Genomic DNA, 25887 nt, shown 5'->3' with positions numbered 1-25887 from the left:
TTTCAGGGCTGGAGAACCACGGCCAGATCTGGGGGACTCGGTGCATTCTGGTTCATACATGGTTACCATGGTTACATGAGCTGAAGAGGACCTGCGGCTGGAAACACTGGAGGCAGAAACAACGCAGGTCGATTAGACATGACAGACAAACAGTTCACTGAACTCCCATCTAGACTGACAGGACACGTCCTGCAAATGCAATAATAATATTACTGATTGCATTTGCTGTAATTTAAGGGTCTGGAAAGTAAACATTAAATGGTTCCAAATGTATTTTGTGTCCAGGAAAAATGTTGACATAATAAACTATGAAAATAATCTTCTAGTTAGGCTCTACTTCCTGGTCAGACAGTTCTGAGGCTGTGTGGGCGTGGCCTTTGCACGCTTGACTGGCAGCTCCCTTCCAAGCCAGCTTGCTGCCTTATCATACATGACATTCATCTGTTAGACGTGCTTATAGTTCTGCCCTTTAACTACCAACTGTTTAATTACCTACTGTTTAATTACCTACTGTTTAGTTACCAACTGCCCTTTAACTACCTACTCTTTAATTACCTACTGTTTAATTACCAATTGCCCTTTCATGTTTTAGGGTTAGCAGCATGTGTTAGTGTTAGCAGCATGTGTTAGGGGTTAGCAGCATGTGTTAGGGGTTAGCAGCATGTGTTAGGGGTTAGCAGCATGTGTTAGCGTTAGCAGCATGTGTTAGCGTTAGCAGCATGTGTTAGCGTTAGCAGCATGTGTTAGCGTTAGCAGCATGTGTTAGGGGTTAGCAGCATGTGTTAGGGGTTAGCAGCACGTGTTAGCGTTAGCAGCATGTGTGACTTACTGATCAGTTGTAGCACAACGGTGTTGGTCTGGTCTTCTAATTCGCTGCTGTATTTTCACAATATCCGCCGTGTTTAGTTTCTTCCCACACTGGACGTAGCGCTGGCGCATGTCCTCATGACCACAACTATGTTTCCTTTGCTCAGAGGTTTGCCCTGCCGCTGTCCTTCTCTGCTGCTCCTGTAATCCAATCACTGAGCTGCTCTTGTGACCACCTGACTCAGGATGTGATTGGTCAGCTCTAGCGCGGCCCGTGGTTGGCCTTTGCTGAGAGGAATTCCTACCATAGCACTCTTCGATCTTGACCTCCTGACCTCCAGTCTTGACCTCTGAACTGCCGTTACTGTCACTATCCATGTCATTACTGTCACTATCCATGTCATTCGCTGCTTCAGAGAGGTGACACCCTGACGCAGATCTGCTGAGCATCTCATCTTTGGCCTTTTGGTTTTTGATAAAGTCCCGTAGAAAGCTGTCCCACGGTGTGTCGTACTCTTCTTTAATTTCGGGAGAGTGATGGTCCCTGTGGGTGGGAGGTGGTGGTGGTGGTGGTGGCTGGAGCCTAATAAGATTGTCCTTCCGGTGGTTCTGTCCTTCTGCCTCTGCATCAGGGGACCCAAGGTGTGTCCTCTGGCTCTCTGACACTGAGTAAGCAGAAGCCTCCATCTCTCTGCCCAGATGGACAGTTCACAGTGCAGGGAATCCTACCAACACAGATGATCAAAATATTAAAACAGAGTGAGGAAATGTAATCAAAACATTGAACATTTCTTTTTCCAGAATTGGAAAACAGTAGCCAAGCTACAGTTAGGTCCATTTGGACTCTTTGACAGAACTGTTGTCATTTTAGTTGTTTACCAAAACATATTCAAGTTATAGAATGAATATGGCCTTAAAGTGCAGACTGTCAAACACCCTCTTTAATTTGAGGGTATCCAGATCCAAGTTGGAGGAATGGTTTAGATGTTACAGCTCTTTAATACGTGGCACCCTCCTTTTCAAGGGACCATAAGCAACTGGCCCAATGACATGATGTGATGTCCAAACCCCTATATGAAGTTAAAATAAGGAAAATGTTTATAAAAAAACATTTATTTAATCTATTAATCTCTGTTTATTAAATGATATGAAAATGTTTTGAGGGTGTAGCATAGCCTAGTGTTACTGACATGCTGGACATACCCTCACTGCCTTACAAAGGTCAAGAGCTATTAGACTCTTTACTCACAACATGTCATACCGGATAACTGGCATGGGGAAATGTTAGAAATGAAATAAAACCTAAAACCTCTCTAACCCTAACCCATATATTTCAATATAACAAACAACATGACGTCATAATAATATGATTGTTATGCTTTGAAGCATTCTGTCCTAAACTGGCAGTCAGCCAATGAGTTCTCAGACTATTTATCAAACAAAGGAACAGTTACAACTTACAAGAGCAGCTGCTGCTGGTGGTGAGGGGCTGGCTGAGGTGAAGAGAGCCTCACCCCCTGGCTCCACTCCCCTATTTGTAAACAATGATGTGTAAATACAGTTTCAAATAATATCCCATCACCTTTACTGTAGAAAAGCCCAAAAGCCCAAGGTGTGATAAAAGGGAAAAGAGCTGGTTTACATAAATAAAGGCTATGTACACTATCTACTATACTATACTACTATACAATAAAACACTGTGCTGTACTCTATGCTATGCTATAAATATCCTTTTCCGATATCTGAACCGTATGTACACAAGGGTTGTCATACTGCACATAGTATTGTTGCTTCATGTGACTGATGTCACTTCAGGTTATAGGTCAGGGGGTTGGGCTCAGAACACAAGAAGCCATTTTGAGATGACCACATGGCTTTAACAATGGGTCGTAAACCCTCCCCTCCCCTCCCCTAGCCCCCATAGTCAGGAGGGTCGTAAACCCTACCCTCCCCTCCCCTAGCCCCCATAGTCAGGAGGGTCGTAAACCCTACCCTCCCCTCCCCTAGCCCCCATAGTCAGGAGGGTCCTTATAGCAAAAGGCAAACTATACAGGCTTGATCAGATGTTGGCTTTGTAATTAGACTGGCAGTCAGCCAATGAGTTCTCAGACTATTTATCAAACAAAGGAACAGTTACAAGAGCAGCTGCTGCTGGTGGTGAGGGGCTCAGAACACAAGAAGCCATTTTGAGATGACCACATGGCTTTAACAAAGGGTCGTAAACCCTACCCTCCCCTCCCCTAGCCCCCATAGTCAGGAGGGTCCTTATAGCAAAAGGCAAACTATACAGTTTATACGGTTTATGTGTGCATGTGTGCCAAAATCTACTACAATGGTGCTACGTGTGGACACGGGATTTCTAGACGTTATTTGCGTTGATGGCCTTCCATAGTGGAGAAGCGCCATCAGTACCTCCGTGTGCTCGTCCAGACCAGGCGACACAGACATAAACTGATAACAAGTTCCGCCAACATTGTATAGTGTTATATATATAACAACATTGTATAGTGACAGAATAGCCTATCTCTGCAGACAGAAGTGGTCAGTAGTAACATGTTAGACAGTGAGGCAGCGAGCTGAGACAAAGGATTCTAGTTCTACTGACCTTCGACACTCCGAGTCCTTGTTCACTGTGGAGATGTTTTCATACGCAGTAAAGGAAACCAAATACAGAGATGTAACTATCTATGGATGTGACTAATGTTTGCCCTCTGTCACAGTTGTAAACTTAATAATCACTCGTAAGGTCTTCAGCACGGTGTGTGTTTACTGACTCCGCCATCTTAGATCGACTTCTCGTTCCCTGGTATCGCGGGAATAGACATCGTCGTCTTCTTCTTCTTTTGGTTTTAACGGCAGCGTGCGTCCTTGATGCTGCATTACTGCCCTCTGCTGGAGGCAGTTACCTCCTACAATGTCCGTTCTGTCATATAATTAGAATATCATCAAAAAGTTGATTTATTTCAGTAATTCCATTCAAAAAGTGAAACTTGTATAATGTATACATTCATTCCACATAGACTGATATATTTCAAGTGTTTATTGCTTTTAATTTTGATGAGTATTACTGACAACTAATGAAAACCCCAAATTTAGTATCTCAGAAAATTAGAATATTGTGAAAAGGTTCAATATTGAAGACCCCTGGTGCCACACTCTAATTAGCTAATTAACTCAAAATACCTGCAAAATGCGCCTTTAAATGGTCCCTCAGTCCAGTTCTGTAGGCTACACAATCATGGGGAAGACTGCTGACCTGACAGTTGTCCAAAAGACGACCATTGACACCTTGCACAAGGAGGGCAAGACACAAAAGGTCATTGCTAAAGAGGCTGGCTGTTCACAGAGCTCTGTGTCCAAGCAAATTAATAGAGAGGCGAAGGGAAGGAAAATATGTGGTAGAAAACATTATAGAGACAGAGACAGATCAGAGATGATCCGTGAGATGCTGTCTGAGTCTCCCTCCTGGTCCCAGGTGGGTATGGAGATGCCCCCCCAGGCGGGGCGGCCCACCCAGGAGGTCCAGAGTGAGGCCACCTCCTGCCTGGTCCAGGACTGGTCCTGTCTGCTCTGGGTCCTGGTCGCGTTCTGCCTGGTCGCGTTCTGCCTGGTCCACTTCAGAACCAACAGGAGCCGTAGAGGGGATGAACACAACCAGGTAACTGATGGAGGAGAGGAGAGGAGGAGGGAGAGAGAGAGAGAGAGAGAGAGAGAGAGAGAGAGAGAGGAGGGAGAGAGAGAGAGGGGGAGGAGGGAGAGAGAGGAGGAAGTTAGAGAGAGAGGAGGGAGAGGAGGGAGATAGAGAGAGAGGAGGGATAGGGAGAGAGAGAGAGAGAGAGAGGAGGGAGAGAGAGAGTGAGAGGAGGGAGATAGAGAGAGAGGGGGATAGATAGGGAGAGAGAGGAGGGCGAGAGAGAGGAAGGAGAGAAAGAGAGAGAGAGAGAGAGAGAGAGAGGGGTAAGACCCAGCAGTAACAATTCACTGATGACATTCAGAACGTCCAATTGACCTCTGACCCCCCCCACCCCCCCTCCCCCAGCCTGGCCCCTCCCCCATGCCCTCCGACATGCACAGCAGCTACGACGAGAGAGACTCCTCCGATGACTACGATGACTACTCCAACATGCACAACAGCTACGACGAGAGAGACTTCTCCGATGACTACTCTGACAGGTCTCTGTGACATCACCGGTGACATCATCATCAACAGACAGTAGTGTGCGTTTACGCTGGTATATTTTTGAAACACCACCAAACTTGCAGTTGATATGAAATAAAACTGTTTTCTTTGCTCATAATCATCACCTCGTGGGCTTGTCTTCTGCTGTGATCTGTTGGTGCTCTGGGTTGCTAGGCAACGGCAGACAGGATGTCAGAGGTTCTCATCTGGTATAAAACAACAACAAAAAATAAAGTTCCGGAAGAAACTTGGGGCTGGAGTGTTGGTAGTGTTGAACGTTTACAGACAGACGCACATACACACACATACACACACACACACACACACATACACACATACACACACACACATACACACATACTCACACACACACATACACACATATACACACACACACACACACACATACACACATACACACATACACACACACACACACATACACACACACACACACACACATACACACTTACACACACATACACACACACACGTTCCTACTCTCCCTGTAAGTTCACACACACACACACACACACACACACACACATACACACACGCTCCTACTCTCTCTGTTAGTTCCATGCTTGTAACACCACTAGTGGGGGCCTGGGGGAGGCATGGGGCGAGGGGGGGGGGGGGGGGGGGGGGGGAGGTAGGAAGGAGGAGGGAGGGGACCCAGGGGTTGGAAGATCTTGCTGACCTGCATTGTACGACAGGATATACAGGCAGAATATACATTGGGGGAAAGTATTCAACGTTTGAAATCAATAATATCTTCATTGCAGCTATTCACATGCAATTTAGGCCAGACATTGGTATTAACTCAATAAAACTCCACAGCTAACCAAATTGGAAAACTCCAATCCATAGAAAAACGTTATGTGCAATAAAGTGGTATGGCACAGGAACAAAGTATTGAACGCAGTAACTGAAATGTATTTAATACTCGGAGGAGAAGCCTTTGTTTCCAATGACAGCTTCAAGACGATTCCTGTATGGAAAAACACATCTCTCACAGTGATCAGATGGGATTTTGGCTCATTCTTTAACACAGACAGTCTTTAAATCCGGAAGATTTTGTGGGGACCGCTGGTGAATCTTGATCTTCGGTTCCTTCCACAAATGTTCTATTGGATTTAACTCCAACACCTCTATTTTCTTCCTGTGGAACCATTTGAGAGTCCTCTGCAGTATGTTTTGGATCGTTGTCATCTTCATCATCCTGAAGGATGGCAACAGATTCTTCCCAAGAATTTCCTGGTACATGGCTCCATTCATCTTCTCTTTGATCATTTGGATTCCACCAGTACCATGTGAAGGAAACAGCCCCATACCATGATGTTTCCACCTCCGACCTTCACTGTAGGCATGGTAGTTATAGGATCATATGCAGATCCATTCTCCTCACAACATGGCGCATTGTATTGTTGCAGAGAAGGTCAATGTCTGTCTCGTTTGACCAGACTACATTCTCCCAGTAATCTACAGGCTTTTCCAATTGTTCTATAGAAAACAAAGAAAACAACCTTCAACTTTCCTTTTTCTTCAGTAATGAATTATTATTATTATTAATAATAATAATAATAATAATATCTTATTATATCTAGCCTTTCACAAACCCAAGGACGCGTCGCAGACTTTACAGAAAGAAAGTCTAGACAAAGACAGACAAAACGGAAAACACAGAGACAGCGAGAGCGAAAAAACTAAACTAAGGCCTTGGTGAACAGGTGGGTTTTGAGGGCTGACTTGAAGGTGTCCAGGGTAGGGGGCGTTGCGGATCACTGTGGGCAGAGAGTTCCAGAGGGTGGGAGCTGCCACACTGAAGGCTCTGTCCCCGAAGGTTCGTAGGTTGGTGCGGGGGGTGGAGAGCAGACCCATGTCTGAGGACCGCAGGTTCTGGGATGGGTTATGTTGGCAGAGAAGGTCAGTCAGGTACTGGGGGGCACAGGCATGGAGGGATTTGTAGGTGAGCATTGCCTATTGTTTTCTTTGTGACAACTGTACCCGCTGCTTCCAGGTCTTTCTGGAGCTCTGCTGGAGTGGTCCTTGGCTCTTGGGCTACTCTTCTGATTAACACGAGAAGAGAACGGTGACCCCTGTGAGTTCAAAACAGCAGAGAAAAAATTCTATCTTTCCACTTGATCAAATTTCAGGACCCTCCTTTCATGACTTTCCAAGATATGTGCGTTCTACCACCCAGTATCCTTACATTTTCAAAATCACTTCAGGATAAGATAGTATAAAGCTGTTTTGCAGTTTTTCTGTGTAGGTTAAAAAAAGAAGTGCCCTCTAGTGATCTCTGTGTTTTAATAGCATATTTACATTCTAAAAAGTGGGTCTATTTGACCCCCAAGGCGGCTCTACTAGTAGGTAAAATAGGCACGGCTGTTCTAGTGTTAACTTTCTAACGGACCGGTCAGAAATGTTGCGTGGAGGTCCTGTGGGTGTCCGGTTGATGGTGAAGTGATGTTCCTTCCACTTGCGGATAATGGCCCCAACGGTGCTTATGGGAACATTCAGGAGTTGGTCATTACAGTGTCATTACAATGTCATTGCTATACTGCTCATCAATCTTGTTTTGCGAAGGTCTTGGTAGAGCTCTTTGCCTCTACCCGTCATGAGATGTTTCTTGCAGAAAAGCTTGGTGACATTGAATGTTTTGTTTACTTGCATTCAGAGGTGGGAAACCGTTTTTCAAAGAGTGGACGTACTTACCCGCCAACATGCACAAACCCAGCTGATTGTAATTAGCACAGGTAGGAAAAGTCATTAGTGGCATAAGCTGGTTTAGTGTTTTTTTCCTGTGTCATTCCACTTCATTGCACATGGAATGTTACAATTTCTTTATCTGTGTAGTTTTATTGAGTTGATACCAATGTCTGGTCTAAATTGAATGTGAATATCCACAATGGAAATATGTTTAAATCAAAAGTGTGAGTGTGCGTGAGTGTGCGTGTGTGTGTGTGTGTGTGTGTGTGTGTGTGTGTGTGTGTGAGTGTGTGTGAGTGTGTGTGTGTGTGTGTGTGTGTGTAGGAGGAGCAGAGATGAGAGGAGGAAAGGAGGAGGAGACACACACACACACACACACACACACACACACACACACACAGCCTACTGAGGACACAGATAGGTATTGATCGGTGATTGATCGGCGGGGCTCCTTGTTAAAGAGATGTTGAGATGGAACTGCTGGCTGCCTGTAGATCTGCTGACGCTGTCTTCACCCAGGGAGAGAGAGGGCATTGATGTGTGTCTCACTGGGGGGGGGGGGGGGTAGGGAGGGGGGGGGGGGGGGGGTCTTGGCTTCCATACCGCTGATCTGCATTGTGTAGGTACAGTATTACACTCATTATATACTGTATATATATATATATATATATTACACTCACTATATACACTCACCAGACACTTTATTAGGAACAAGTTTCAAGTTTATTTATTACATCACATTACACAAGTGTAACAGAGTGAAATTATTAGGCTTCGGATCCTGACATTGCATTGCAGCACAAGACATAGGGCGATATGACCCCCAACCTCTGGAACTCTCTACCCAAGGCTATCCGTGACTCTCCAACCCTGGACATATTCCAAACTGCCCTTAAACAGCCTGGTCTCACACGGCAGACGTCAGAATTCCACGTTTTCCATCGCATCCAAACGTCGAATTCCGACGTGGGATCGTTTGAAAGCGCAGGGGTGCGCCTGTTATGTGCGCCTGTCGGGGCTTCTCTCGGGATTATTCCATTTTAAATTGCATTTGCATTAATTAGTTAGGCCACATTTTGAGATACTAACCCTACCCTAACCCTAACCTTAACCCTAACATTAACCCTAACCCTAACCCTAACCCTAACCCTAACCCTAACCTTAACCCTAACCCTAAATGTGGCCTAACTAATTAATGCAAGTGCAATTCAAAATGGAATAATCCCGAGAGAAGCCCCGACAGGCGCACATAGCAGGCGCACCCCTGCGAGCTACACGTCGGAATTCGACGTTTGGAGTCTGCCGTGTGAGACCAGGTTGCCTTAAAACCCACCTGTTCACCATTGCATTCAACCTGTAGTCGCTGTTTCACTGTTTCTTGTTTTGTGTGTTTGTCTCTCTGGCTCTGTTCTGTTTGTCCCATTCCCTTGTAAAGTGACCTTGGGTTATTAATAATAATATGACTTTTTATATTCATTATTAATCATAATCAAGCATAATTCAAGATCAAAGTGTCGGTTGTACAGGCCATAGGAGGCAAAACATAATAGGCATCGTACAAGATAAGGTGGCATTAATGCAAGTAAGACAAAACAGGTTACGCTGTATTATCACGCTAGTGATAATCGAGTTCACAGTGGTAAGGTGGCTTGAGCTTAGGGTTGCTGTAGTCCATGCACAAGGGGTGAGCTAGGGGGAGATAGTCAGTTGATTACAGTGGGCTTGTTAATGAGCCTGATCACCTGGGGGAAGAAGCTGTTTGTTAGCCTCTGAGTTTTGGCCCTGAGGCTCCGGAAGAGGCTTCGTCTTTTGGACGGCATTGGTTCAAACAGACTGTGGTTGGGGGGGCTGGGGTCTAACAGACTGTGGTTGGGGGGGCTGGGGTCTAACAGACTGTGGTTGGGGGGGCTGGGGTCTAACAGACTGTGGTTGGGGGGGCTGGGGTCTAACAGACTGTGGTTGGGGTGGCTGGGGTCTAACAGACTGTGGTTGGGGTGGCTGGGGTCTAACAGGCTGTGGTTGGGGTGGCTGGGGTCTAACAGACTGTGGTTGGGGTGGCTGGGGTCTAACAGACTGTGGTTGGGGGGGGCTGGGGTCTAACAGACTGTGGTTGGGGTGGCTGGGGTCTAACAGACTGTGGTTGGGGTGGCTGGGGTCTAACAGACTGTGGTTGGGGTGGCTGGGGTCTAACAGACTGTGGTTGGGGGTGGCTGGGGTCTAACAGACTGTGGTTGGGGTGGCTGGGGTCTAACAGACTGTGGTTGGGGGGGCTGGGGTCTAACAGGCTGTGGTTGGGGGGGGCTGGGGTCTAACAGACTGTGGTTGGGGTCATGTTATTTTATTTCTGTGTTGAACAGCTCAGCCTGATGAAAAGAATGGAAGCAATGATGTCATCATGATGTCAGATTTGGATCCCCAGGAGTAACTGTACGTCTAGCAACAAGACATGAAGATATTTTAGCTCAGCTTTAAAGAGGCAATCTGGGATTGGTACATCCATTGTGGGACTCAACTTAATTCATTAATTAACTAAAATTATTGATATACAGTATAGTCATTGAGGAATATAACTTAGAATAATAATTTAATGCCTCATGAATTGACTTCAACAGAAGCCAAAATAAAATTGTAATAATTGGGTTAGAAAATTATTGTTTTACTTGTTATAAACAATGTCATTGTTAACAAACACTGTATAGCTTCAAAACATGGTTGAAACTATCATGTTGATCTCATGGATGGTCGGTTATTACATCCATAGCTCCGTCTCTGAATCTGAGAGTGGTTACATTTCTCCAGCCCCATCGCATTTTGTTGTTGTTTGAACCCCCCCAAAACAATATTTCAAGTGTTTTTTCTCTTTTGTAAGGGTTATACAGAGGTATGCATGGGTTTTAAAGTTTGCTTGGAGATTATTTTATTTTTTTGCATAAACAATGATGTTCTGCTTTTTCTTGTATTCAGAAATATTGTTGCTTCATCTAAGTTGTTTCCCTATTTTCCTATTTTGATATGCTGTATTGTTGTTTCATATCATGTTTTTAACACTTTTCATCATATTTAGATATTTTAATAAAGGTCAATTATTGCAGATGCTTTCAATCTGTTTCATTTAGTAATAATCAATGATGATGGCACCCTGCAGAAGAGCTTGTTAGTCTAGGGGGTTCATGTGTTTTAATATAGCATGTAATAACAACCAGGGAAGAATACATAACAGTCCAGTCTTCTGCCTCTCTTTGCAGTGATGGTAATATCAGTAACTGTCTCTGAACACTAGAGGGCGACACACCCACCTCTATGAGTAGTGCTGGGGCCTTTATAAAGCTCTCGTACACTAAGGTGCGTAAGCAAATTTTCCCGCAATTTTCAAGTATATCCAGCTGCATCCGACACGCGCTTCACCCGGACGCACGAAGACCATCACCAGAGTTAAATCCAATAGTGTGGTGGGTTAACATAATTCACCCCTGGAACTAATAGTTGGGAGTATTGTTCCGTACGGAGGGTTAAGTGGGTGGTACTCAGTTTTAGTTCCTGTTTTAAATGTGTGGTAGCAACTTGTTCATGTCTGTTAATAAACGTCTAGCTGTGACATTTGATACGCCGCCTCCGACTCCCGTCTCTCGGCACTACATTGGTGACCCCGACGTCAGTCCCGTTGAAGTATCCGAGACTGAACCGAACATGGCAAATAACGCCGTTATTCTCAAATTGCCGGAGTTTTGGGAGACGTCCGCGGCAGCATGGTTCGCTCAGACGGAGGCGCAGTTCGCCCTCCGTGGGATTGCAGACGACGCCACACGCTACTACCATGTCGTCTCGGCTCTGGGGAGCTCCACTGCAGCCAGAACGGTGGGCTTCATTACAGCTCCCCCTGCCCTGAATAAATATACAGCGTTTAAGACTCTCCTCCTCAGGACCTTCGAACTATCACGGTCAGAACGAGCCCGACGTCTGTTCGCAATTCAGGGGCTGGGAGACAGCAAGCCTTCCCAGCACATGGACATGATGCTGAACCTACAAGGTACGGAAGAACCAAATTTTCTTTTTGTTGAACTGTTTCTTCGGCACATGCCTGCACATGTACAGACGGCGCTCGCTAATACGTCTATTACGGAACCCCGTGAGTTAGCAGAGGAGGCTGACCGCTTCTTCCTAGCTACCCAGCGTTTTACCCCTGAAGTGCTAGCCCCGACACACAATTACACTCCCCCTGGCAGAGACAGGCTAACTAACAAGGGCCCACCTACCACCGATAGCCGTGCTAGCCCAGGCATGTGCTATTTCCACTCACGCTTTGGCGCGAAGGTGACGAGGTGCCACTCCCCTTGCAACTACGGCTCGGCGGGAAACGGCAAAGCCTGCGTTCTGTAGTGGCTATGAGCGTGGGCACAGCAAACCAGCTACTATTCATCAGAGACACTCTCTCCGGGTGCAAATTCCTCTGTGACACCGGTGCTCAGAGGAGCGTCCTGCCTGCGACAGTGGATGACACCGCCAGGGGAGGTCATGGCCCACATTTAAAGTCCGCTAACGACACCCCCATCCGCACCTATGGCACGAAAGCTGTAGACCTATGTTTCGGGGGTCAGCGGTTTACATGGGAATTCGTCACGGCCGACATCTCTTTCCCCCTTTTCGGTGCAGATTTCCTATGTGCTCACGGACTGCTCGTGGACGTCAAGAACAACCGCCTGGTGGACGCACTGACATTCTCCTCACTTGCATGTGTCCGCGGTGAGGCGACATACGGTGGGCTCTCCAGCTCACTCTCAGAAGGTGACAACTATCAGCGCCTGCTCAGCGAGTTCCCCAGCTTGACACAGCCCACATTTTCCGCCACCACTACCAAGCATGGGGTGGAGCACCACATAGAGACCAAGGGCGCCCCCATCTACGCTAGGGCCCGGCGGCTCAACCCCGACAGGCTAGCAGTCGCTAAGTCTGAGTTCGCCAACATGGAGCGCCTTGGTATCATCCGCCGCTCAGACAGCCCATGGGCCTCACCGCTACACATCGTGCCGAAACCAGACGGCGGATGGCGACCGTGTGGCGACTACCGCCGCCTCAACGACGCTACGACACCCGACCGCTACCCAGTCCCCCACATTCAGGACTTCTCTGCGCATCTGGCGGGTAAGCTGGTTTTCTCAAAGGTGGACCTGGTGCGTGGCTACCACCAAGTCTCCGTGCACCCTTCAGACATTCCCAAAACGGCGGTGATCGCGCCGTTCGGGCTATTCGAATTCCTACGCATGCCGTTTGGACTTAAGAATGCGGCCCAGTCCTTTCAGCGGCTAATGGATTCGACGCTCAGAGACATGCCATTCCTATTCGTCTATTTGGACGACATCCTCGTTGCCAGCTCCTCGGTGGAAGAGCACCTGGCACATCTCCGAGACCTCTTCACGAGGCTCAGCCAACATGGCCTGATCATTAACCCGGCGAAGTGTCTGTTCGGGTTACCCTCCATCCGATTCCTTGGGCATCTCATCAACAAAGATGGGGCCGCCCCCCTCCCATCGAAGGTGGAGGCCGTTTCCGCCTTCCCCCGCCCACACACAGCTCGAGCGCTCCGAGAGTTTCTCGGAATGGTGACTTTTTATCACCGGTTCATCCACCGTGCAGCCCACACCATGCACCCGCTGTACGAGGCTATGAAGGACAAATCCCCCAACCAGGCCATCGACTGGACGGCCGAGAGGGAAGCCGCCTTCATTGCCACCAAGACCGCCCTAAGCCAGGCCGCCATGTTGGCCCACCCGTCACCCAAGGCCCCTATTGCCATCACCACCGATGCGTCGGACTACGCCGTCGGCGCGGTGCACGAACAATGGGTCGCAGGCGCCTGGCAGCCGCTCGCCTTTTTCAGCCGTCAGTTGACGCCCAGAGAGCGCAAATACAGCGCGTTCGACAGGGAGCTCCTTGGCCTCTTTTTGGCAGTCCGCCACTTCCGGTTCCTGCTGGAAGGCCGTGAGTTCACGGCGTTCGTGGATCACAAACCCCTCACGTTCTCCATGTCCAAGGTGGCCGAGCCTTGGTCTGCCCGCCAGCAGCGCCAGCTCTCGTACATATCTGAGTACACCACAGACATCCAACACATCGCTGGCAAGTCCAACGTGGTCGCGGACTGTCTCTCCAGAGCGGTCGTCGGGGCTGTTCAACTGGGTCTCGACTACCTCCGCATGAGTGCGGACCAGGCCTCCGATCACGGGGTCCAGACCCTCAAGAACGCGGACACAGGACTACGCTTGGAGGATGTCGCAGTCGGTGACTCAGGCGCAAAACTGCTGTGCGACTTCTCTACGGGCCAGCCGCGGCCGCTAGACCCTGTGAACTGGCGCCGGCCCGTTTTTGAGGCTGTACACAACCTCTCCCACCCCGGCAGGAAACCATCCGTAAAATTGGTTTCTGAGAAGTTCGTATGGCAGGGACTCAAGAAGGAGGTAAGGGGCTGGGTCGACACGTGCGTGGCCTGTCAACGCGCCAAAGTACACCGCCATACCAGAGCCCCTTTTGAGCCCTTCACTGTTCCTGAGAGGAGGTTCGACCACGTCAACGTCGACCTTGTGGGACCACTGCCCGCCTCTCACGGCTTCACCTACCTTTTCACCATGGTGGACAGGACGACCCGCTGGCCCGAAGCCGTTCCCCTCTCCTCGACGGCGTCTTCCGACGTGGCCCGTGCGTTCATCGGCACGTGGGTCGCGCGCTTTGGGACCCCGTCTGACCTGTCCTCTGACCGTGGCTCGCAGTTTACCTCGGAACTGTGGAACGCTGTAGCTGGTGGTTTGGGGGTAAAGCTGCACCGCACTACTGCCTATCACCCCCAGGCTAACGGTTTGTGCGAGCGGTTCCACCGCTCAATGAAGGCGGCCCTACGCGCGAGTTTGACGGACGGCAACTGGGTGGACAAACTTCCGTGGGTCATGCTTGGCCTCAGATGTGCCCCCAAAGAGGACTTGCAGTCCTCGTCTGCCGAACTCGTGTACGGCCAAACGCTACGAGTCCCCGGGGATTTCATCCCGGATGCCACTGTCCCCTGGTCTGCAGCCAGGCAGCGCTCCTCCCTACTGGAAGCCGCTGAGGTGTTCGCACCCGTCCCCACTTCACAGCACGGTACCCCTGCTTTCCGGGTCCCCACCGAGCCGCGCTCGTCAGACTTTGTCTTCATTCGCCACGACGCCCACCGCGGCCCCCTACGCCCCCCTTACGATGGCCCGTTCAAGGTCCTACAACACGGGGACAAGACCCTGGTGGTGGACGTTGGTGGTAGACACGAGACGGTCTCCATTGATAGGATCAAGTCCGCTCACGTGGACGTTTCCCGGCCATTGGAACTGGCTCAGCCCCCACGCCGTGGCCGCCCCCCCATGCCCCACCCCCCGCCCCCGGTCGCGGTGCCTTCAGCTGCCCCTGCCCCTGCCCCTGTCCCGGTTCCCCCTGCCCCGGCCCCGGCTGGCCCTGCCCCTGCCCCTGCCCCGGATGCCCCTGCGTCCCGCACCCGCCGGGGTCGGATCGTCGTCCCTCCCCGACACAGGGATTTTGACTATGGGTGAATTCTGGGGGGGCTTGTGTGGTGGGTTAACATAATTCACCCCCGGAACTAATAGTTGGGAGTATTGTTCCGTACGGAGGGTTAAGTGGGTGGTACTCAGTTTTAGTTCCTGTTTTAAGTGTGTGGTAGCAACTTGTTCATGTCTGTTAATAAACGTCTAGCTGTGACATTTGATACGCCGCCTCCGACTCCCGTCTCTCGGCACTACAATAGAACATTTGTGGAAGGAACCGAAGATCAAGATTCACCAGCGGTCCCCACAAAATCTTCCGGATTTAAAGACTGTCTGTGTTAAAGAATGAGCCAAAATCCCATCTGATCACTGTGAGAGATGTGGTTTTCCATACAGGAATCGTCTTGAAGCTGTCATTGGAAACAAAGGCTTCTCCTCCGAGTATTAAATACATTTCAGTTACTGCGTTCAATACTTTGTTCCTGTGCCATACCACTTTATTGCATATAACGTTTTTCTATGGATTGGAGTTTTCCAATTTGGTCAGTTTTATTGAGTTAATACCAATGTCTGGCCTAAATTACATGTGAATAGCTTCAATGAAGATATTATTGATTTCAAGCGTTGAATACTTTCCCCCAATGTATATTCTGCCTGTATATCCTGTCGTACAATGCAGGTCAGCAAGATCTTCCAACCCCTGGGTCCCCTCCCTCCTCCCTCCTACCTCCCCCCCCCCCCCCCCCCTCGCCCCATGCCTCCCCCAGGCCCCCACTAGTGGTGTTACAAGCATGGAACTAACAGAGAGAGTAGGAGCGTGTGTGTATGTGTGTGTGTGTGTGTGTGTGTGTGTGTGTGTGTGTGAACTTACAGGGAGAGTAGGAACGTGTGTGTGTGTATGTGTGTGTAAGTGTGTATGTATGTGTGTGTGTGTGTGTGTGTGTATGTGTGTATGTGTGTGTGTGAACTTACAGGGAGAGTAGGAACGTGTGTGTGTGTATGTGTGTGTGTGTGTGTGTATGTGTGTATGTGTGTGTGTGTGTGTGTGTGTATGTGTGTATGTGTGTATGTGTGTATGTGTGTGTGTGTGTGTGTATGTGTGTGTATATGTGTGTATGTGTGTGTGTGTGTGAGTATGTGTGTGTGTGTGTGTGTGTGTATATGTGTGTATGTGTGTGTGTGTGTGAGTATGTGTGTGTGTGTGTGTGTGTATGTGTGTATGTGTGTATGTGTGTGTATGTGCGTCTGTCTGTAAACGTTCAACCCTACCAACACTCCAGCCCAAGTTTCCAGCCCCAAGTTTCTTCCGGAACTTTAACTTTTTTTAAAGATGAGAAGTTTTATACCAGATGAGAACCTCTGACATCCTGTCTGCCGTTGCCTAGCAACCCAGAGCACCAACAGATCACAGCAGAAGACAAGCCCACGAGGTGATGATTATGAGCAAAGAAAACAGTTTTATTTCATATCAACTGCAAGTTTGGTGGTGTTTCAAAAATATACCAGCGTAAACGCACACTACTGTCTGTTGATGATGATGTCACCGGTGATGTCACAGAGACCTGTCAGAGTAGTCATCGGAGAAGTCTCTCTCGTCGTAGCTGTTGTGCATGTTGGAGTAGTCATCGTAGTCATCGGAGAAGTCTCTCTCGTCGTAGCTGCTGTGCATGTCGGAGGGCATGGGGGAGGGGCCAGGCTGGGGGAGGGGGGGTGGGGGGGGTCAGAGGTCAATTGGACGTTCTGAATGTCATCAGTGAATTGTTACTGCTGGGTCTTACCCCTCTCTCTCTCTCTCTCTCTCTCTCTCTCTCTCTCTCTCTCTCTCTCTCTCTCTCTCTCTCTCTCTCTCTCTCTCTCTCTCTTTCTCTCCTTCCTCTCTCTCGCCCTCCTCTCTCTCCCTATCTATCCCCCTCTCTCTCTATCTCCCTCCTCTCACTCTCTCTCTCCCTCCTCTCTCTCTCTCTCTCCCTATCCCTCCTCTCTCTCTATCTCCCTCCTCTCCCTCCTCTCTCTCTAACTTCCTCCTCTCTCTCCCTCCTCCCCCTCTCTCTCTCTCCCTCCTCTCTCTCTCTCTCTCTCTCTCTCCCTCCTCCTCACCTCTCCTCCATCAGTTACCTGGTTGTGTTCATCCCCTCTACGGCTCCTGTTGGTTCTGAAGTGGACCAGGCAGAACGCGACCAGGCAGAACGCGACCAGGACCCAGAGCAGACAGGACCAGTCCTGGACCAGGCAGGAGGTGGCCTCACTCTGGACCTCCTGGGGGGGCATCTCCATACCCTCCTGGGACCAGGAGGGAGACTCAGACAGCATCTCACGGATCATCTCTGATCTGTCTCTGTCTCTATACTGTTTTCTACCACATCTTTTCCTTCCCTTCGCCTCTCTATTAATTTGCTTGGACACAGAGCTCTGTGAACAGCCAGCCTCTTTAGCAATGACCTTTTGTGTCTTGCCCTCCTTGTGCAAGGTGTCAATGGTCGTCTTTTGGACAACTGTCAGGTCAGCAGTCTTCCCCATGATTGTGTAGCCTACAGAACTGGACTGAGGGACCATTTAAAGGCGTTTGCAGGTATTTTGAGTTAATTAGCTGATTAGAGTGTGGCACCAGGGGTCTTCAATATTGAACCTTTTCACAATATTCTAATTTTCTGAGATACTAAATTTGGGGTTTTCATTAGTTGTCAGTAATACTCATCAAAATTAAAAGCAATAAACACTTGAAATATATCAGTCTATGTGGAATGAATGTAAACATTATACAAGTTTCACTTTTTGAATGGAATTACTGAAATAAATCAACTTTTTGATGATATTCTAATTATATGACAGAACGGACATTGTAGGAGGTAACTGCCTCCAGCAGAGGGCAGTAATGCAGCATCAAGGACGCACGCTGCCGTTAAAACCAAAAGAAGAAGAAGACGACGAGGTCTATTCCCGCGATAACAGGGAACGAGAAGTCGATCTAAGATGGCGGAGTCAGTAAACACACACCGTGCTGAAGACCTTACGAGTGATTATTAAGTTTACAACTGTGACAGAGGGCAAACAATAGTCACATCCATAGATAGTTACATCTCTGTATTTGGTTTCCTTTACTGCGTATGAAAACATCTCCACAGTGAACAAGGACTCTGAGTGTCGAAGGTCAGTAGAACTAGAATCCTTTGTCTCAGCTCGCTGCCTCGCTGTCTAACATGTTACTACTGACCACTTCTGTCTGCAGAGATAGGCTATTCTGTCACTATACAATGTTGTTATATATATATATAACACTATAGAATGTTGGCGGAACTTGTTATCAGTTTATGTCCGTGTCGCCTCGCCTGGTCTGGACGAGCACACGGAGGTACTGATGGCGCTTCTCCACTATGGAAGGCCATCAACGCAAATAACGTCTAGAAATCCCGTGTCCACACGTAGCACCATTGTAGTAGATTTTAGCACACATAAACCGTATAAACTGTATAGTTTGCCTTTTGCTATAAGGACCCTCCTGACTATGGGGGCTAGGGGAGGGGAGGGTAGGGTTTACGACCCTTTGTTAAAGCCATGTGGTCATCTCAAAATGGCTTCTTGTGTTCTGAGCCCAACCCCCTGACCTATAACCTGAAGTGACATCAGTCACATGAAGCAACAATACTATGTGCAATATGACAACCCTTGTGTACATACGGTTCAGATATCGGAAAAGGATATTTATAGCATAGCATAGAGTACAGCACAGTGTTTTATTGTATAGTAGTATAGCATAGTAGATAGTGTACATAGCCTTTATTTATGTAAACCAGCTCTTTTCCCTTTTATCACACCTTGGGCTTTTGGGCTTTTCTACAGTAAAGGTGATGGGATATTATTTGAAACTGTATTTACACATCATTGTTTACAAATAGGGGAGTGGAGCCAGGGGGTGAGGCTCTCTTCACCTCAGCCAGCCCCTCACCACCAGCAGCAGCTGCTCTTGTAAGTTGTAACTGTTCCTTTGTTTGATAAATAGTCTGAGAACTCATTGGCTGACTGCCAGTTTAGGACAGAATGCTTCAAAGCATAACAATCATATTATTATGACGTCATGTTGTTTGTTATATTGAAATATATGGGTTAGGGTTAGAGAGGTTTTAGGTTTTATTTCATTTCTAACATTTTCCCATGCCAGTTATCCGGTATGACATGTTGTGAGTAAAGAGTCTAATAGCTCTTGACCTTTGTAAGGCAGTGAGGGTGTCCAGCATGTCAGTAACACTAGGCTATGCTACACCCTCAAAACATTTTCATATCATTTAATAAACAGAGATTAATAGATTAAATAAATGTTTTTTTATAAACATTTTCCTTATTTTAACTTCATAAAGGGGTTTGGACATCACGTCACGTCATTGGGCCAGTTGCTTATGGTCCCTTGAAAAGGAGGGTGCCACGTATTAAAGAGCTGTAACATCTAAACCATTCCTCCAACTTGGATCTGGATACCCTCAAATTAAAGAGGGTGTTTGACAGTCTGCACTTTAAGGCCATATTCATTCTATAACTTGAATATGTTTTGGTAAACAACTAAAATGACAACAGTTCTGTCAAAGAGTCCAAATGGACCTAACTGTAGCTTGGCTACTGTTTTCCAATTCTGGAAAAAGAAATGTTCAATGTTTTGATTACATTTCCTCACTCTGTTTTAATATTTTGATCATCTGTGTTGGTAGGATTCCCTGCACTGTGAACTGTCCATCTGGGCAGAGAGATGGAGGCTTCTGCTTACTCAGTGTCAGAGAGCCAGAGGACACACCTTGGGTCCCCTGATGCAGAGGCAGAAGGACAGAACCACCGGAAGGACAATCTTATTAGGCTCCAGCCACCACCACCACCACCACCTCCCACCCACAGGGACCATCACTCTCCCGAAATTAAAGAAGAGTACGACACACCGTGGGACAGCTTTCTACGGGACTTTATCAAAAACCAAAAGGCCAAAGATGAGATGCTCAGCAGATCTGCGTCAGGGTGTCACCTCTCTGAAGCAGCGAATTACATGGATAGTGACAGTAATGACATGGAAAGTGACAGTAACGGCAGTTCAGAGGTCAAGACTGGAGGTCAGGAGGTCAAGATCGAAGAGTGCTATGGTAGGAATTCCTCTCAGCAAAGGCCAACCACAGGCCGCGCTAGAGCTGACCAATCACATCCTGAGTCAGGTGGTCACAAGAGCAGCTCAGTGATTGGATTACAGGAGCAGCAGAGAAGGACAGCGGCAGGGCAAACCTCTGAGCAAAGGAAACATAGTTGTGGTCATGAGGACATGCGCCAGTGCTACGTCCAGTGTGGGAAGAAACTAAACACGGCGGATATTGTGAAAATACAGCAGCGAATTAGAAGACCAGACCAACACCGTTGTGCCACAACTGATCAGTAAGTCACACATGCTGCTAACGCTAACACGTGCTGCTAACCCCTAACACATGCTGCTAACGCTAACACATGCTGCTAACGCTAACACATGCTGCTAACCCCTAACACATGCTGCTAACCCCTAACACATGCTGCTAACCCCTAACACATGCTGCTAACCCTAAAACATGAAAGGGCAATTGGTAATTAAACAGTAGGTAATTAAAGAGTAGGTAGTTAAAGGGCAGTTGGTAACTAAACAGTAGGTAATTAAACAGTATGTAATTAAACAGTTGGTAGTTAAAGGGCAGAACTATAAGCACGTCTAACAGATGAATGTCATGTATGATAAGGCAGCAAGCTGGCTTGGAAGGGAGCTGCCAGTCAAGCGTGCAAAGGCCACGCCCACACAGCCTCAGAACTGTCTGACCAGGAAGTAGAGCCTAACTAGAAGATTATTTTCATAGTTTATTATGTGTTAACATTTTTCCTGGACACAAAATACATTTGGAACCATTTAATGTTTACTTTCCAGACCCTTAAATTACAGCAAATGCAATCAGTAATATTATTATTGCATTTGCAGGACGTGTCCTGTCAGTCTAGATGGGAGTTCAGTGAACTGTTTGTCTGTCATGTCTAATCGACCTGTGTTGTTTCTGCCTCCAGTGTTTCCAGCCGCAGGTCCTCTTCAGCTCATGTAACCATGGTAACCATGTATGAACCAGAATGCACCGAGTCCCCCAGATCTGGCCGTGGTTCTCCAGCCCTGAAAAGCCCACATTTGGGTCCAGAGATGGTGGCAGTGAAGCTGGAGGAAGAGGATGTAGAGGAGAATGGTGTGATGGTGAAAGAAGAGGATGGAGGAGGCCAAAGGAGGGAGGAGGGAGTGATGGTGAAAAGCCCACAGTGGGGTCCAGAGATGGTGGCAGTGAAGCTGGAGGAAGAGGATGGAGAGGAGAATGGTGTGATGGTGAAAGAAGAGGATGGAGGAGACCAAAGGAGGGAGGAGGGAGTGATGGTGAATCAAGAGGACAGAGGAAGAGTGGAGATGAAAGACAGTGAGATGGATGGTAAGTCTTTGTTATTGGTGAGTGTCATTGCACTGTTGTAAAACCAATGCTGCCTGTGCAGTGAATGTGTTTTACATTCAAAGGGCCATAATTAAGATCAGATAATTGAGACATCTTTTGGCAGGTTAACACCTAGGTATTTTATTGAATCTGCATCCCATTTCAGGTTATATTTCCCTCTAATATCGTTGGGTGGGTCATAGTTAAGTGTTAGTACCTGGGTCTTCTGAATATTTAGTTTGTAACCTGAAAGTGTCCCATATTCCTCTAATAAACCCATCCATTTTGGGATTGTCTGTGTGGGCTGTGTTAGAACGGATGGGGTCATTAACACTAGAACAGCCATGGGTGTTGTCATTAACACTAGAACAGCCATGGGTGGGGTCATTAACACTAGAAGTCACAGATGGGGTCATTAACACTAAAACAGCCATGGGTGGGGTCATTAACACTAGAACAGGCATGGGTGGGGTCATTAACACTAGAACAGCCATGGGTGGGGTCATTAACACTAGAACAGCCATGGGTGGGGTCATTAACACTAGAACAGCCATGGGTGGGGTCATTAACACTAGAACGGCCATGGGTGGGGTCATTAACACTAGAACAGCCATGGGTGGGGTCATTTGACCTAGTGAGTAAAAATAGATTCTACCTTTGAAGTCGATCAAATTTCAGGACCCTCCTTTCATGACTTTTCCGAGATAAGTGCGTTCTACCACCCAGTATCCTGACATGTTCTAAATCTACCTCGTATAAAGCTATTTCTATAACAGGTTTTACCCCAGTTACATACGCAGTAGTGATAGGATATTATATGTCTATGTACAGACAGTTATGAATGATAAACTTAACAGTAGGTCTCGCTATAGCTATCGCAGCAAAGTACTTGCAGTAGCCTACATTTGATTGTCTGTAATCCTCAACGGATTTTCATGGAACAAATACAATTTTATTTATGATACAGTATATAATGTGTATAAAGTGTATTTATGATACAGTATATAATGTATATCAATTAAAAAATATTAGCATATTTATTACTATTATTTTTTAATAATGATAATCAACCTCTTCTCCCCGTGATAATCTGACCGTAATCCTGTATGGTGGTACGATGCTTGTAGGAGGTGCAGAGGTTTGTCTCTCTGAGACATACTTAGATAGATTAACAAATGTTGATATTTAATTTATCTATATATATGTTTTTCTTAATATCCTAATGCTGTATGTAAAGCACTTTGAATTGCCCTTGTTGTATCAAATGTGCTATACAAATAAACTTGCCTATGTAACCCTGTATATGTTCCTATTCTTACAGACCAGCAGAGCTCCAACCCAGGTTCAGACAGCGAGATGGAGGCTTCTGCTTACTCGGTGTCAGAGAGCCAGAGGACACACCTTGGGTCCCCTGATGCAGAGACAGAAGGACAGAACCACCGGAAGGACAATCTTATTAGGCTCCAGCCACCACCTCCCACCCACAGGGACCATCACTCTCCCAACATTAAAGAAGAGTACGACACACCGTGGGACAGGTTTCTACGGGACTTTATCAAAAACCAAAAGGCCAAAGATGAGATGCTCAGCAGAGTTACGTCAGGGTGTCACCTCTCTGAAGCAACGAATGACATGGATAGTGACAGTAATGACATGGATAGTGACAGTAATGACATGGATAGTGACAGTAATGACATGGATAGTGACAGTAACGGCAGTTCAGAGGTCAAGACTGGAGGTCAGGAGGTCAAGATCGAAGAGTGCTATGGTAGGAATTCCTCTCAGCAAAGGCCAACCACGGGCTGCGCTAGAGCTGACCAATCACATCCTGAGTCAGGTGGTCACAAGAGCAGCTCAGTGATTGGATTACAGGAGCAGCAGAGAAGGACAGCGGCAGGGCAAACCTCTGAGCAAAGGAAACATAGTTGTGGTCATGAGGACATGCGCCAGTGCTACGTCCAGTGTGGGAAGAAACTAAACACGGCGGATATTGTGAAAATACAGCAGCGAATTAGAAGACCAGACCAACACCGTTGTGCTACAACTGATCAGTAAGTCACACATGCTGCTAACGCTAACACGTGCTGCTAACCCATAACACATGCTGCTAACGCTAACACATGCTGCTAACGCTAACACATGCTGCTAACCCCTAACACATGCTGCTAACCCCTAACACATGCTGCTAACACTAACACATGCTGCTAACCCTAAAACATGAAAGGGCAATTGGTAATTAAACAGTAGGTAATTAAAGAGTAGGTAGTTAAAGGGCAGTTGGTAACTAAACAGTAGGTAATTAAACAGTAGGTAATTAAACAGTTGGTAGTTAAAGGGCAGAACTATAAGCACGTCTAACAGATGAATGTCATGTATGATAAGGCAGCAAGCTGGCTTGGAAGGGAGCTGCCAGTCAAGCGTGCAAAGGCCACGCCCACACAGCCTCAGAACTGTCTGACCAGGAAGTAGAGCCTAACTAGAAGATTATTTTCATAGTTTATTATGTGTCAACATTTTTCCTGGACACAAAATACATTTGGAACCATTTAATGTTTACTTTCCAGACCCTTAAATTACAGCAAATGCAATCAGTAATATTATTATTGCATTTGCAGGACGTGTCCTGTCAGTCTAGATGGGAGTTCAGTGAACTGTTTGTCTGTCATGTCTAATCGACCTGTGTTGTTTCTGCCTCCAGTGTTTCCAGCCGCAGGTCCTCTTCAGCTCATGTAACCATGGTAACCATGTATGAACCAGAATGCACCGAGTCCCCCAGATCTGGCCGTGGTTCTCCAGCCCTGAAAAGCCCACATTGGGACAGAGGAAGAGGAAGAGGACAGAGGAAGAGTGGAGGACAAGAGGACAGAGGAAGAGTGGAGATGAAAGACAGTGAGATGGATGGTAAGTCTTTGTTATTGGTGAGTGTCATTGCACTGTTGTAAAACCAATGCTGCCTGTGCAGTGTAAGTCAGTCAGTACCTGCATCGTCTGACAGTCCTGCTCTCTCCCGCTGTGTGGGGTTGATATAACAGTGCTAGTTCCCCAATCTAACCCAGTCCTGGACTACAGGACAGCCACATGTAAACACTTTTATCCCCAATCTAACCCAGTCCTGGACTACAGGACAGCCACATGTAAACACTTTTATCCAAAGTGACTTACTACATTTGTCTAAAGTAAGTGAATCAGTTTACAAAATTGGGGAATAAAACATAATAAAAACAGACAAGAGAGAAATATGATAGAAAATCCATTTTAGGAATAGCAACTGCACTCTACTGCTCTCTACTGCCCTCTACTGCTCTCTACTGCCCCCCTACTGCTCTCTACTGCTCTCTACTGCCCCCTGCTGTTCTCTACTGCTCTCTACTGCCCCTGCTGTTCTCTACTGCTCTCTACTGCACTCTACTGCCCTCTACTGCCCTCTACTGCCCTCTACTGCCCTCTACTGCTCTCTACTGCACTCTACTGCCCTCTACTGCTCTCTACTGCTCTCTACTGCCCTCTACTGCCCTCTACTGCTCTCTACTGCCCTCTACCGCCCTCTACCGCCCTCTACTGCCCTCTGCTGCTCTCTACTGCCCTCTACTGCTCTCTACTGCCCTCTACTGCTCTCTACTGTCACAAAATTATTCAGAGCTTTGAACGAGATTATTAACACCCGAACAGCCATGGGTGGGGTCATTAACACTAGAACAGCCATGGGTGGGGTCATTAACACTAGAACAGCCACGGGTGGGGTCATTAACACTAGAACAGCCACGGGTGGGGTCATTAACACTAGAACAGCCATGGGTTGGGTCATTAACACTAGAACAGCCATGGGTTGGGTCATTAACACTAGAACAGCCATGGGTGGGGTCGTTAACACTAGAACAGCCATGGGTGGGGTCAATAACACTAGAACAGCCATGGGTGGGGTCATTAACACTAGAACAGCCATGGGTGGGGTCATTAACACTAGAACAGCCACGGGTGGGGTCATTAACACTAGAAGTCACGGATGGGGTCATTAACACTAAAACAGCCATGGGTGGGGTCATTAACACTAGAACAGCCATGGGTGGGGTCATTAACTCTTTGACTGCCAGCCATGTTCAGAGCGGAGAGCTCCACACTGCCAGACTTTTGGGGCATTTTCGCTGAACTTTGAAGACCCACCAAATATTGACTTTTCGGACTACATAAACATTGAACATATCTACCAAAACTTTAGACTCTC

The sequence above is a fragment of the Nansenia antarctica genome, assembly GCF_963989245.1.
Source record: "Nansenia antarctica genome assembly, chromosome: 8".
Taxonomy (NCBI): Eukaryota; Metazoa; Chordata; class Actinopteri; order Argentiniformes; family Microstomatidae; genus Nansenia; species Nansenia antarctica.
Note: the sequence above shows the minus strand (reverse complement) of the source record.